Raw genomic sequence first — 13,338 nt, forward strand, 5'->3', positions numbered from 1 at the left:
TTTTTTTTTTTTTTTTTTTGGTTTTTTGAGACAGGGTTTCTCTGTGTAGCTTTGGAGCCTATCCTGGCACTCGCTCTGGAGACCAGGCTGGCCTTGAACTCACAGAGATCCGCCTGCCTCTGCCTCCCGAGTGCTGGGATTAAAGGCGTGCACCACCAACGCCTGGCCATTTAAGGTAATTTTTATACCAGAGGTTCAGTAAGAATACACTCAGTGAATAGTACAAAATATAGCACATCCACAAAAACTATCGAGGGAGGAGGAAGAGGAGGGTTGGTTTCTAGATAAGACTCCTAAAGGCATTGATAAGTTATTAGCCATACAGAAATGACTCTCTATCTTTAAGACTCTCAAATCCCATTTTATGAGTTCTGAAAGTGTGTCTGTTTGGCAGTGGGAGAAACGAATGAATCAAACCTTGTAGAAAGCATGAAGCGAGAATGTGAAATTGCTAATTCACAAAGAGAAATGCAGTCGTCATAAAAGGAAAGTAATGTAATTAGCATTTCTTTTTTAGGCAGATATTATGGGAAGCCAAATTATAATCATGAGGTCACCTAAGGACCTAAGGTTTCTGAAGAAGAGCTATCACATAACTCAGACATGGAATAGGATGAGGTTACAGTGTTCTTGGCAGGGCTGGCCTTCGTGAGGGAACAATTATAGCCAAGATCCACAGGCTACTCTTCAATTTGTATGTTCTCCTTCAGAAAGTATGGGCACTCTGACTCCACGGCTTCTTCCTGTACTTTCATTGCTGACTAGTACCCCCTCCCCTCATCGTGAGACAGGGTGTCAGTGTGTGTCTCAGGGTGGTTTTGAACTCATGGCAATCTTCCTGCCTCTGTCCCTCTAGTATTGAGGTTTATTTTACAGGCACATACCATAATGGCAGTTCTAGCTTTTCCCCAATTTTAATTAACACAATGTTTCAAGTAATAAAAAAAAATGCTTCAAATTGTCCTATTGAAAAATATTCTTTTTATCAGAAAATCCTCCTTATCCTTATCCTCAGATTAGATAAAAGAATACTAAAACATGTTCAAAATGATTAGATACCAAACACATTCCTGCATACTTCTGTTATATAACAGCAACTTAATTCTTGCTGAAAATAAGGTCAATTACCTCTTGCCTGCTGTTTTAGAATGTGTAAGGCCTAAGCCCGGACATTAAAGTTGAATGGGACTCCTGCTGTGTCTCTTGGTAGAAGCAGTCTTCTGCTTGTATTCTGGTTCTCCAAATCTAGAGAGCCCAGAGTTTCAGGGTTAGAAGCCATAAACTGTCCAAGCAAGTCATTAGAAATGGTGATAGTGGGGACACTAATTCAGGACCACATCCATATAACTTTACCGAGGCTAAGGCATCATCATATAAAGGTATCTGATTGGTACTATATTCCATGACTGGAAGATGAAGTCTCACCTGGAAAAGGATGTCTCATTCTCATCTCCATGCTGGTGTCTCAGCTTTATTGCTAATAGGTCATTATGCTGTTCTACTAGGCTATCAGCTTTGAAGGTAAAGTTGGTTAAAAGAACAATGAATCTTGTAGTTTGAATCTCATAGGCCCCATAAGCTCGTAGGGAGCAGCACTATTAGTAGGTTTGGCCTTATTGGAGGAAGTGTGTTACTGTGGGGGTGGGTTTTGAGGGCTCCTAAGCTCATATGCTCAAAGTATGCCCAGTGTCTCAGTTCACTTTTTGTTGCCTGTGGACCAAGATGTAAGCCTCTCAGCAAATTCTCCAGCATCTTGTCTGCCTGCACACCACCATGTCTTGACATGATGACAATTAACTAAACCTATGAACTAAAAGCCACCCCAATTAAATGTCTTCCTTTATAAGAATTGTGGTCATGATGTCTCTTCACAGCAGTGGAAACCTTCACAAAGGCAGATCTCATGGTAATGTGGCCACTGCTGTACTTCCTTAGCTTGACTTGGACACTATGTAAGATTCCATGTGGTGGATCACACTCCACAAACTTTTAAATATTGATGCTTGCTGAGGCTTTCAAACAAGAAAGGGAAAAAACCACACCCATGCTACATATCAATCCAGAATAATAGGAATCCCTACCTGTTACAGTTAGAATGTGTAGTGTTACCCACAGACTCATGTGTCTGAGCATTTGGGCTCAAGCTGGCGGTATTGTTTTCCTGTTGTGACATCACTGAGGGCAAGCCTTGAAGGTTGGACCTACTTCAGATTCCAGTCCGACTGCCTTGCTTCCTGTCTGCTGCTGTGATGTGAGGAGCCCTGTGCACACACTCTTGCTACTGAAAGGCCAGGATAAAGAAGACCCCCTCAGCAGACAAAATAAGGCCTAGGATATAGGGTGGCTAGTTGGTTCAGCAACTCTGTTCCAGGAAAAGGCTAGCCATAAAAAGTTAGATTAGAATCTTATAAACAATCTTAAGGAATAGGAAGTTTCCCCTTGTGATTTCCCTCGGGACCCTTCACTGGTATTCTTCGTATTTTGGGTTGGGGTTTCTTCTCTTCACTGGTATTCTTGGTATTTTGGGTTGGGGTTTCTTCCCTTCACTGGTATTCTTGGTATTTTGGTTTGGGGTTTCTTCCCTCACTGGTATTCTCGGTATTTTGGGTTGTGGTTTCTTCCTTTAAAAACCCCTATTCCCAGCCATTTGGGGTCGAAACTCCTCTACCCATGTGTGGGATATGAGTCTCGCCCCAGCCCGCTGACTCCTGTCAATAAACCTTGTGCGATTGCAGCAAGGACAGTCTCTCATGAGTTCTTGGGGGGTCGCGTCATCCCAAGACTTGAGTGAGGATCTTCCCTTTCGGGGAGGCCTTACACTACCATGAACTTTGCCACACCTTCTCCACATGATAGATGGAGATGTCCCTAAGACTGTGAACTAAAATAAGTCCTTCTCTGCTAGGATGCTCCTGTCAGGTATTGAGCCATAGTGATGAGGAAAGTAGGTAATACCCCATCGCTTTCAGAGCAGAGGGCTTGAAAGGGGCTTAGCACCACCTCACATTTGATCTTGAAGACTTTGAAGCACTGTTTTCTGTAGGATTAAGGTCTCTTTATTCCAGAAGACACCAAGGTAAAACACAGGCCAGAGCTAGGTTATAGAACCCAGCCAGCGCGGCCAGAACAAAAGGGGCCAGGGTCTCCACATGCAGCCCCTTAAGAAGCTCCCTTACGTCACCCCGGCTTTCCTTCACCACGCCCTTATGGGCGAGTCCCGGATCCACCTGGTACCTGTCCCAGGACTATCGGGCGGGGCTAGGGTGACTCCCTACAGTTCCCCTTTTAGTCTAAGAGAGGATTAAAGCTTAATAGTGTAAAATATCCAAAACTAACAATCATAAGGGTGAAATACAAGAAGATACAATAATCTGCTATGGTACATCCTATGTCTATTCTAGCTAAGTCTTAAAGTATTGTGGAAAAAGTGTCTAACTTGAACACCTTCTCCCAATCCCAACTCTAAACAATAAGAAGGTCATTCTTAACTAGACTTACACTACCCTAATACACAATAATGGGGAACGGGGGCGTAGCATCTTCTAGGTTACTTCCTGCTGAAATGGGACGATGGTAGTCATGTGGGGGCCCTGTGGGGAAAAAAAAATGCCAGTACAGGGAAAGTCTCTAATGAGTTATGTCTAGTCCATGTTAGATGAGATTTGTTTGATTGAAGCAGAGTCAGGCAAATGTCCTGAGTTCAAGGCCAACCTGGTCTCCAGAGCGAGTGCCAGGGGAGGCTACAAAGCTACACAGAGAAACCCTGTCTTGAAAAACCAAAAAAAAAAAAAAAAAAAAAAAGAAAAAAGAAAAAAAGAAAGAAAAAAAAGAAAAGAAAAAGAAACTTACTTAAATCTCCATCCCACTAAAGAACTCAAGAGTCAAAAGTTGAGGTAGAATTCTGCTTTGCAGAGAGGCTAAATAGGAAGCAGCTCACCTAGCACACCTCCTTGAGCGGCTAAAAAAGTTCTCGTGCTTTCTCTCCCCTCCTTATAATCCATCTCCACCTGGTTCCTCCCTATGACTTCCTGTCAGCTCCTTGCTGACCCAGCCTCCTAACTGCAGGTGAATTTTATTTAGTCAAGCACATCTTTGCATCATTAAACAAATATTCCAGAGCGGAAACAAAAGTGACACACCTGAAATTAATATTCTGCAACTTGCAAGAGTTGATTTCATAGCACTACGTAGTGCACTGAGCAGGTTGCAGGCCCATGAGTTCCTGGGCTGATGCTCCTGTCCTTGCCTCCCATTTTCCAGTGGGAATATGGGGGATACAGCAGAACAGTGGTGCTGCACACCTTTAATCCCAGCACTTGGAAGGCAGAGGCAGGAGGATCTCTATGAGTTCAAGGCCAGCCTGGTCTACAGAGCAAGTTCCAAGACAGCCAGGGCTATACAGAGAAACCCTGTCTCAAAACAAAACAAAACAAAACAAAACAAAACAAAACAAGTTTGCTGCTTCATCTGGCTTTTAGGCTGGATTTTCCCAGTTCAAATTACACAATCAACATTATCTGTCACAGGCATGCCCAGACCTAAATAATCCTTTAAGGATATATCTGGAAGTTTGTTCTCTAGATGGATAATTCCAGATCCTACCAAACTGACAATTAACATTAACCATCACGTTTTGGCAATGAGCAAGGAAACAAAGAGACATTGGACTAAGAGTCAGTACAACCTTCAAAAGGCCTGCCACTAGTACCCCACCTCCAGTAAACCAGGTCTTAACTCCTAAAGATGCTATGCCCCACTCTGCCAAGCAGTGTGCCAGTTGGGGAACTGGTGTTCAAAGCATGAGAGACATTCAGATTCAAGCTATAACATGTATTAAACTTTGTGGACATGGTTTCACATGCCTTTGATCTCAGCACTCAGATGGCAGAGGAAGGAGGGTCTCTTCGAGTTTGAGGTCAGCCTGGTCGACAAAGCAAGCTCCAGGACAGCCAAGGCTACACAGAGAAACCCTGTATCAACCCCCAACACCCAAACAAAAAACCTTGGGCCCTAATGAGTTCATATGGGTAGATTATTCTGATTTAGCTTTCCTCTTGGCACATCACTTTAAGGCCTCATTCTTATCATAGTCCTATGCCCTTTGCAGTTCCTTTGACATCTATTCTCCCCATATATTAGTAAACTTCATACTTCTCATACCAGAATATTTGGCACTTCACCCCTGGTGACCAGTACTGCCGAGAGAATTGAGGCAAGAGGAATAGATTTCAAGGAAAGTAGTGTTGTCTTTTAAGACAGAAAGTCTACATCTGGGAACTACACAGTGCTAGCCTTTAACAGGAAGGAAGATGTGGGTCATTTCTGTGGACCTGAGGGTTCAGGATTTGGAATTTAAGACTTTTGGGTATACCAGGCCAAGTTCCTCCTCCCCTGCTTAGAGTCCCAGTTCTTTCTGATTGGTGGACCCTCAGAGTTGCCTGATTGGAGAACCCTATCTCTTCTGGAGCTCCTTTGAAAAGAGACATCTTTATACTTTTTTTTAAAAAACTGAGATGTAGGCACCTTCATCCTCTCATTGCTTTTTGTAACGCATCTGTACCTCACCGCTACGTCTCTTCTCCATTCCACACTCTGCTCCCCTTGCCAATCCGTCTTTTGAAATGGGAAATCCCATTGCTTCAGACGGGACGGTATTTGGAAATAATGTCTATAGACATAGTTAATTGGCTTTGCCCAGTTAAATATACTAGCTAGAATTCTTATAAAAATGCAATTCTGACAAAAATAGAATGGGAAATTGGGACTGGGCAGTGGTGGCGTACACCTTTAATCCCAGCACTGGCAGAGGCAGGTGGATCTCTGTGAGTTTGAGGCCAGCCCGGTCTACAGGGTGAGTTCCAGGACAGGTTCCAAAGCTATAGAGGAACCCTGTCTTGAAAAACAGAATGAAACAAAAGAATATGAAATTGGAAATTAAGCTGAAGCTTCTGCAAAGCCAAGAATGACAAAGGTTGCCACCGAGCCACATTAGTGAGGCATGAAGGAGAAACATCCTCTCAGGTAGAAACATCCAACCTCTAGAACTAAGTTCCTTATGGTCCTTTGGTAAAACAAACTGTGGTGATATGAATGAGATGTCTCCTGTAATCTCAAGCTGTGGTGATATTTTGTTTACGATCTAACAATTAAAGCTTGCCTGAAGATCAGAGTGCAAAGCTAGCCACAGCCATAGAGGCCAGGCAGCAGTGGTACACACCTTTAATTCCAACACTTGGGAGGCAGAGACAGAGGCAGAGGCAGACAGATCTCTGTGAGTTCAAGGCCACACTCAGCTACATGAAACTGATCCAGTTTAAAAGAGAAACAGAGCTCACACAAAAGGTGACCTCAGCACTTGAGATCCCACGCCTTTAATCCCAGCACTAGAGAGGAATATAAGGCGGGAGGAGACAAGAGCTGAGGGCCTTCTGAGGTTTAGTGGAGAGCAACACAGTCCTAGTGAATCTGAGGCGCAGTACAGTCGGGAGCAGTCTGAGGTGAGAAAGGGGGGAGAGGTGAGAACTCTCTAGAGGCTGGCCACTTTTCTTCTCTGATTTTCAGCTTTAACCCAGATATCTGTCTCTGAGTTTCTATTATTAAGACCAACTAGAATCTGTACTACATCAAGCAATTGAATACTTGGTTCTCAGTTGGTGACTATTTGGTAAGGATTAGGAGGTATGGTCTTATTGGAGGAGGTGTTTCACTGTGGGTGGGCTTGGCGTTTCAGAAACCTCACCCCATCCCAGTGCACTCTATCGGCTTCCTGTTTGTGCGTTAGTATGTGACCTCTCAGCTGCTTCTCTACTTCACTGCCTGCCTGCTGCCATGCTCCCTGTGATAACGGTGATGGACTCCAACCCTCTGGACCCAATAGCCACAAACCCTCTCTAAGTTGCCTTGGTTCTGTTATTTTATCCCAGAAATTTAAAAGTAAGACACAGTCTTAATAAACTAATGTACCACCCAAGGCAATCTAATATTTACCACTTACACGGAATTTCTCAAATGCTATGGACTTTCCCCTTTTGGTAAAGGGGCTTTTATTCGAAGCATGCCAGGGGATATTTGTGTAGTTTCTCCCTCCAGTAATGACCAGTTGGTAGCACATGGTACACATTCATAATCTCATTATAGAATTTGGTTCTTCAACCCATAGTCTTAGACTAATTACCCCAGAAAACATGTCCATTTTTTTGTATAATTTAAGTTATGGGGTGGTGCTATTAGTCATCGATATATCTGAAGAGTAAAGACAATTGAATTAGGTAGAGGTTGGAGTTAAACTATAGTTGGGTTGTAGCAATGGCTTCATCCAATCCCATTGAGATCTCTGGAACTGGGATGACCTTGCAAAAATTCTTCTAAATTGAAACATAGGTGATAGTATAGACCAACTTTGTTCTGGTTTTAGAAGTAGGTTGATTTTGGAGAGAGGGCTGAGGGATTGAGTCCCCCAACATTCTAAGTGTTTGAGGATGTATGTCCCTTTCTTAAAGGAGACAAAGGAATCTGAGCAGTGCATAGATTGTTTTCATTATACAGTATCTTAGGGTTTTATTGCCCTGAAGAGACACCATGAGCCTGGCAACTCTTATAAAGGAAAACATTTAGTTGGGGCTGACTTATAGTTCAGAAATTTAGTCCATTATTGTCATGGTAGGAAGTATGGCAGCATGCAGGCAGACACAGTGCTGGAGAAGTAGCTGAGAGTTCTACATCCAGATCGACAGGCAACAGGAAGAGAGAGAGATTGGACTTTGCTTGAGCATTTGAAACCTCAAAGCCCACCCCCCAGTGACACACTTTCTCCAACAAGGCCACACCTCCTAATCTTGCCATTCCTTGGTGACCAAGCATTCAAGTCTATGCACCCAAGTGGGCCATTCCTATTCAAACCACCACCTACAGTAATATGATTTTTAAAAAGAATAATGACAGTCTTTGCAACCATAGTGAGACATTTGTGCATCTGTCTCTAAGTGTGGTCATAAAAATATGTATTTATTTATTCATAGGAAAAACCAAATCCCAACAGGGTAACAACAGTTCACAAACTCCATTTTCTTCCATATAGGAAATGGAGCTCTTCTGCAGAATTGTCAAGTTCATTTCTGAATCTATGGCACCTGAGATGCAAAAAGATCTAGTCATGTTCACACTAGGTGCAGGATGCTACCTGGCAAAGGCCACAAACAAATGCTTTGTAAGCATAAGAAGTTCACTTTTTAAAAAAGCTATCTGTTTCATTGGCCAAAATACAATGAAATGTGATATATACAGGGTCAAAAATGGGCACACAAGCTTCTTTAACAAAAAAGTGAAAAACAAAACAAATACATAAAACAACTCCCTCCCCAAAGCCTAGAGGACAATGGCAGCAGATTTCAAAAAGTTAATATATATATACTATATATATATATATATATATATATATATATATATATGTTCCAAAGGCAAGTGGCTCACTCTGAACTGTGAAAGTAATATTTCTTATTTATAGGATCAGCTTGGCAGCTGAGCTACTGGTAGAAGGCCAGTGTGTGAGCCTTGTTCTTTGTTCCTGTATTTTTAAAACAGACCCAATTAGCTAAACTTGATGCTCACAGCAGAACTGAGCAGAATGTATAGAGAATTCCCATGTATGTGATCCTTGAATCCTGCCACTACCAATAGTAACACACCAGAGTAGAGCATTTGTTACAATTAATGAGCCTCCACTGGTGTATCACCTAAAATCCATAGTTTATGTTAGGGTCTGCTTTTGGCATTTGTATTCTTTACAACAATGTAAAGGACAATGAAATACACTCACAGCTAACATCATACAGAACATAAATTAATACATACAGAATGCAAAGCTTTCTGTGTTCTGCCCTTCCTTCCATCCTTCCTTCCTTCCTTCCTTCCTTCCTTCCTTCCTTCCTTCCTTCCTGCCTGCCTGCCTGCCTGCCTGCCTGCCTGCCTGCCTGCCTGCCTGCCTGCCTGCCTGCCTGCAAATCTCTTCAAGGACTTAGTCCAATGATTAGTCAAAGTACTTGGGATCTAGCCTCATTCCCAAACCTTGTTATCAGGCAACCAAACCTCCAGTACATGAACCCAGAGGGGACATTTCAAATTCAAATCACAACGACCTTTACAGAATTAGGAATGTTGTATAAGGTTAAACAGGTTATTCTGAACTGAAAGATTTGACAAGGACTAGTTCACTGCTTTGTCATGTCAGGGTGTTAGAAGGTTAGGAAGTCTGGAGATTTTAAGTTCATTTTCTGGCAATACAAAGTCCAGCTTGATGACTGTTGTGTGTAGATATTATTTGGTTTATTGATGAGTTCTTGTTTGTTTATTGCCTTTTTTTTCTTCAAGCTCTTTTCCTTAACCCTCTTCTGCTCCCTTGACCCATTTCAGGATTGCTTTTGCTCTTTTGTCAAAGATCAACTGATTCTGTTTAAGTCTATCTAGTTTGGGCTGTCTATTCTGTTCTACTAATATTTGTCCATTCTTTCAACAGTTCTACGCCGTATTGATCATTGTAGTTTTACAGTAAGTCCTGAAGTTGGGCAATGTCAGTCCTCTGCCTTGTTTACCTTTAACATAGTGTTGACTCTTTAGCTTTCTCTTCTCCTTTAAGGTTATTTTGGCCTTTTGCCTCCCATCTACATTTTTAAATTAACTTGTCAAAATCTATAAAATAACTCATGAAATCCTATAAAAACACAAAATCAGAAAACATATTTACTGGCTAGGTTTATGTCAACTTGACACAGACTAGAGTCATCAGAGTGGAAGGAGCCTCAATAAAGAAAATACCTCCATAAGATTGGGATATGGGCAAGCCTGTAGGGCATTTTCTGAATTAGTGATCCATGGGGGAGGGCCCAGATCATTGTGGGTTGTGCCATCCCTGGGCTGGTAGTCCTGGGTTCCATAAGAAAGCAGGCTGAGAAAGCCATGAAGTGCACGGCAGTAAGCAGCACTTCTCCTGCCTCCAGGTTCTGCCTTATTTGAGTTCTTGTCCACCTACAGAGGAACCAAAAGCTCTACCCTTAAAGTGGCTTACAGATGAACCTGTCTGGGTAGGACAATGGCCTATGACCTCTGAGAAGCTAGAGGCTTTAAAAAGTTAGTTTAGGAACAGCTACATGCTGGACATATAGAAGAATCTACCAGCCCTTAGAATTCTCCTGTATTTGTTATCAAAAAGAAGTCTGGTAAATGGAGGATGCTGACAGACCTGAGAGCCATCAATAAAGTAATTCAGCCAATGGGCTCTCTACAGCCTGGAATGCCTTTACCTTACTTGATTCTGAAAGGATGGCAGATCATTGTCATTGATCTAAAAGATTGCTTCTTCACTATACCATTACAATAAAAGGATAGGAAAAAATTTGCATTCTTGGTTCCCACTTACAACAATTCACAGCCAGTTAAGAGATTTCCACAGAAGGTTTTGCCACAGGGAATGTTAAATAGTCCTTCCTTGTGCCAGCACTTCATACAAAAACCTTTGGAGATAATTCTTAAGAAATTTCCATAATCCATAATTTACCATTATATGGATGATCTATTATTGTTGGATTCTAAGAAGGAAACATTAGAACAGATGTTTGAGACAGTGAAAGAAGTTCTACCTCGTTGGGGATTACAGATTGCCCAGTAAAGATACAAAGAGGAGATTCTATTAATTATTTAGGTTATAAAATAGACTTTAAAAAATCAAGCCACAAAACATACAAATTAGAAGAGATCATTACAAACTTTTAATGACCTACAGAAATTGCTAGGGGAAATTTCTCAACTACAAACAATAATTGGAGTAGAAGGACATGACTTAAAGCATTTAAAAATGGCCCTAAAAGGGGACAAGGACTTAAACAGTCCACGAATATTATCCAATGAAGCAGAAAAATAATTACATGGGTGGAAAACAGAATACTGGATGCACATGTAGACCATGTGGACCCTAATTTAGACTGTATTCTTGTTATTTTACCATCCAGAGAATACTCTTCAGGGATTCTGATGCAGAGGGAAGATATTATATTAGAAGGGATATTTCTGTCACATAAACAGAATAAAAAGCTAAAGACATACGTAGAAAAGATTTCTAATTTGATTCTGAAAGATAAATTAAGACTTCGTCAACTGACTGGAAAAGACCCAGCAGAAATTATAGTACCTTTAACTAATGAGGAAATTTCCTCCTTATGGAAGGACAATGAATACTGGCAAATAGCTCTTACTGACTTTTGGGAACAATTAGCAACAATTATCCCAAAACTGACAGAATTAAATTAATAAAAAAAAGACAATCTGGATCCTTCCACCTATTGTAAGAAAAACACCTATTTCTGGAGTTTCTACCTTCTACACTGATTCGAACAAATCAGGTAAGGCAGGTTATAAATTAGGAGAGGTAAGTAAAGTAGTTCAAAGTCCATGTACTCTGTACAGAAGGCAGAATTATACCAATTCTTATGGTACTTATGGATTTTACAGAGCCTCTCAATATGCAGAGAGTCTTTACACATTGAGACTGAAGAACTAATTCCTGACAATACAGAACTAGCTTCACCTTATACAATTACAAGAAACAATAAGAAACAGAACCCATCCAATATATATAACACATATCAGATCCCATACAGGTCTGCCAGGCCTACTAGCACAAGGCAATGATGAGATTGATCGTTTATTAAGAGGAAGTGTACTAGAAGCCTCAGAATTTCATAAGAAGCACCATATAAATAGCAAAGGTTTATAAAAGGACTTCTGTATCACTTGGAAACAAGCACTGGAGATAGTAAGAAACTGTCCTAACTGTTCCTTTTATAATCAAGCTCCGTTGCCAGCAGGCTGCAATACTAAGGGCATTTGTGAAACGAGGTTTGGCAGATGGATGTCTTTCACTTTCCAGAATTTGGAAATTTAAAATATGTGCATCATACGGTAGACACATTTTCAGGGTTTCAATGGACTACTGCTCTCAGTTCTGAAAAGGACAATTTTGTTATAACACACCTGTTAGAGGTAATGGACATTATGGGTATACCTGATCAAATAAAAGCTGACAATGCTCCAGCATATGTCTCCATCAAGTTGGGACGGTTTTTCAAATATTATAACATAAAGCATGTCACCAGTATACCACACAATCCCACAGGACAATGAGTGGTAGGGAGATCTAATAGAACACTGAAAGAAATGCTCCATAAACAGGCAGAGGGAACAAAAAACCCCAAACATAGGTTACATAATGCTTTATTAACACTAAACTTTCTTAATGCTATTGAGAAAGGACAAACAGCTGCAGAAAGACACTGGACTAAAGAAAAAACTTCTAAACTAAATCAGCTGGTATACTTCAAAGATGTATTGACCTTTGTATGGAAACCAGGACATGTGTTACAACGGGCTAGGGGTTTTGCATTGGTTTCCACAGGAGAAGAAAAACTTTAGATACCATCAAAGTTGATCAAGATCTGAGTCAAAAAAGAAAAACCTTTCGATGACCGGAAGGACAGAAAGGGAGACTGAAACCATACGTGGCAGATATAGCTATAAATCTCTAGGGTCGTGATCTCTTACAGCAATGGAATACTCAGATTAATATTCCTCCAGTGTCGGATACAAATTATGTACAATCTTTAGATAGTATAAAAGATCTGGTAAGACGCTATGGAAAGTGGTTACCAACCATTCAGGCTGTACAAAAACTAAATACAAATGATAGATCTTCAGAAGAGTCCAAGGCCCTGCCATTAAATTGGCTTACAAATGAACCTGTTTGGGTAGGACAATGGCCTATGACCTCTGAGAAGCTGGAGGCTTTAGAAAAACTAGTTCAGGAACAACTAGAGGCTGGACATATAGAAGAATCTACCAGCCCTTGGAATTCTCCTGTATTTGTTATCAAAAAGAAGTCAGGTAAATGGAGAACGCTGCCAGACCTGAGAGCCATAACTAAGGTAATTCAACCAAATGGGCTCTCTGCAACCTGGAATGCTATTGCCTTCCTTGATATCTAAAGTGGCCTATCATAATCATTGATCTAAAAGACTGATTTTTCACAATACCATTACAGGAAAATGATAAAGAAAAATTTGCATTCACTGTACCAACTCTTAATTCACAGCCAGTTAGGAGATATCAGTAGAGGGTTTTGCCACAAGGAATTCTAAATAGTTCTACTTTGTGTCAGCACTTTGTACATCAACATTTGAAAATAATTCATAAGAAATTTTCACAATCTCTTGTTTATCATTACATGGATGATATTCTTTTTATCAGATTTCAATAAGGAAACTTTGGAAGGTATGTTTGAAATGGTGAAGGAAG

The sequence above is a fragment of the Cricetulus griseus genome, chromosome 2, assembly GCF_003668045.3.
Source record: "Cricetulus griseus strain 17A/GY chromosome 2, alternate assembly CriGri-PICRH-1.0, whole genome shotgun sequence".
Classification (NCBI taxonomy): domain Eukaryota; kingdom Metazoa; phylum Chordata; class Mammalia; order Rodentia; family Cricetidae; genus Cricetulus; species Cricetulus griseus.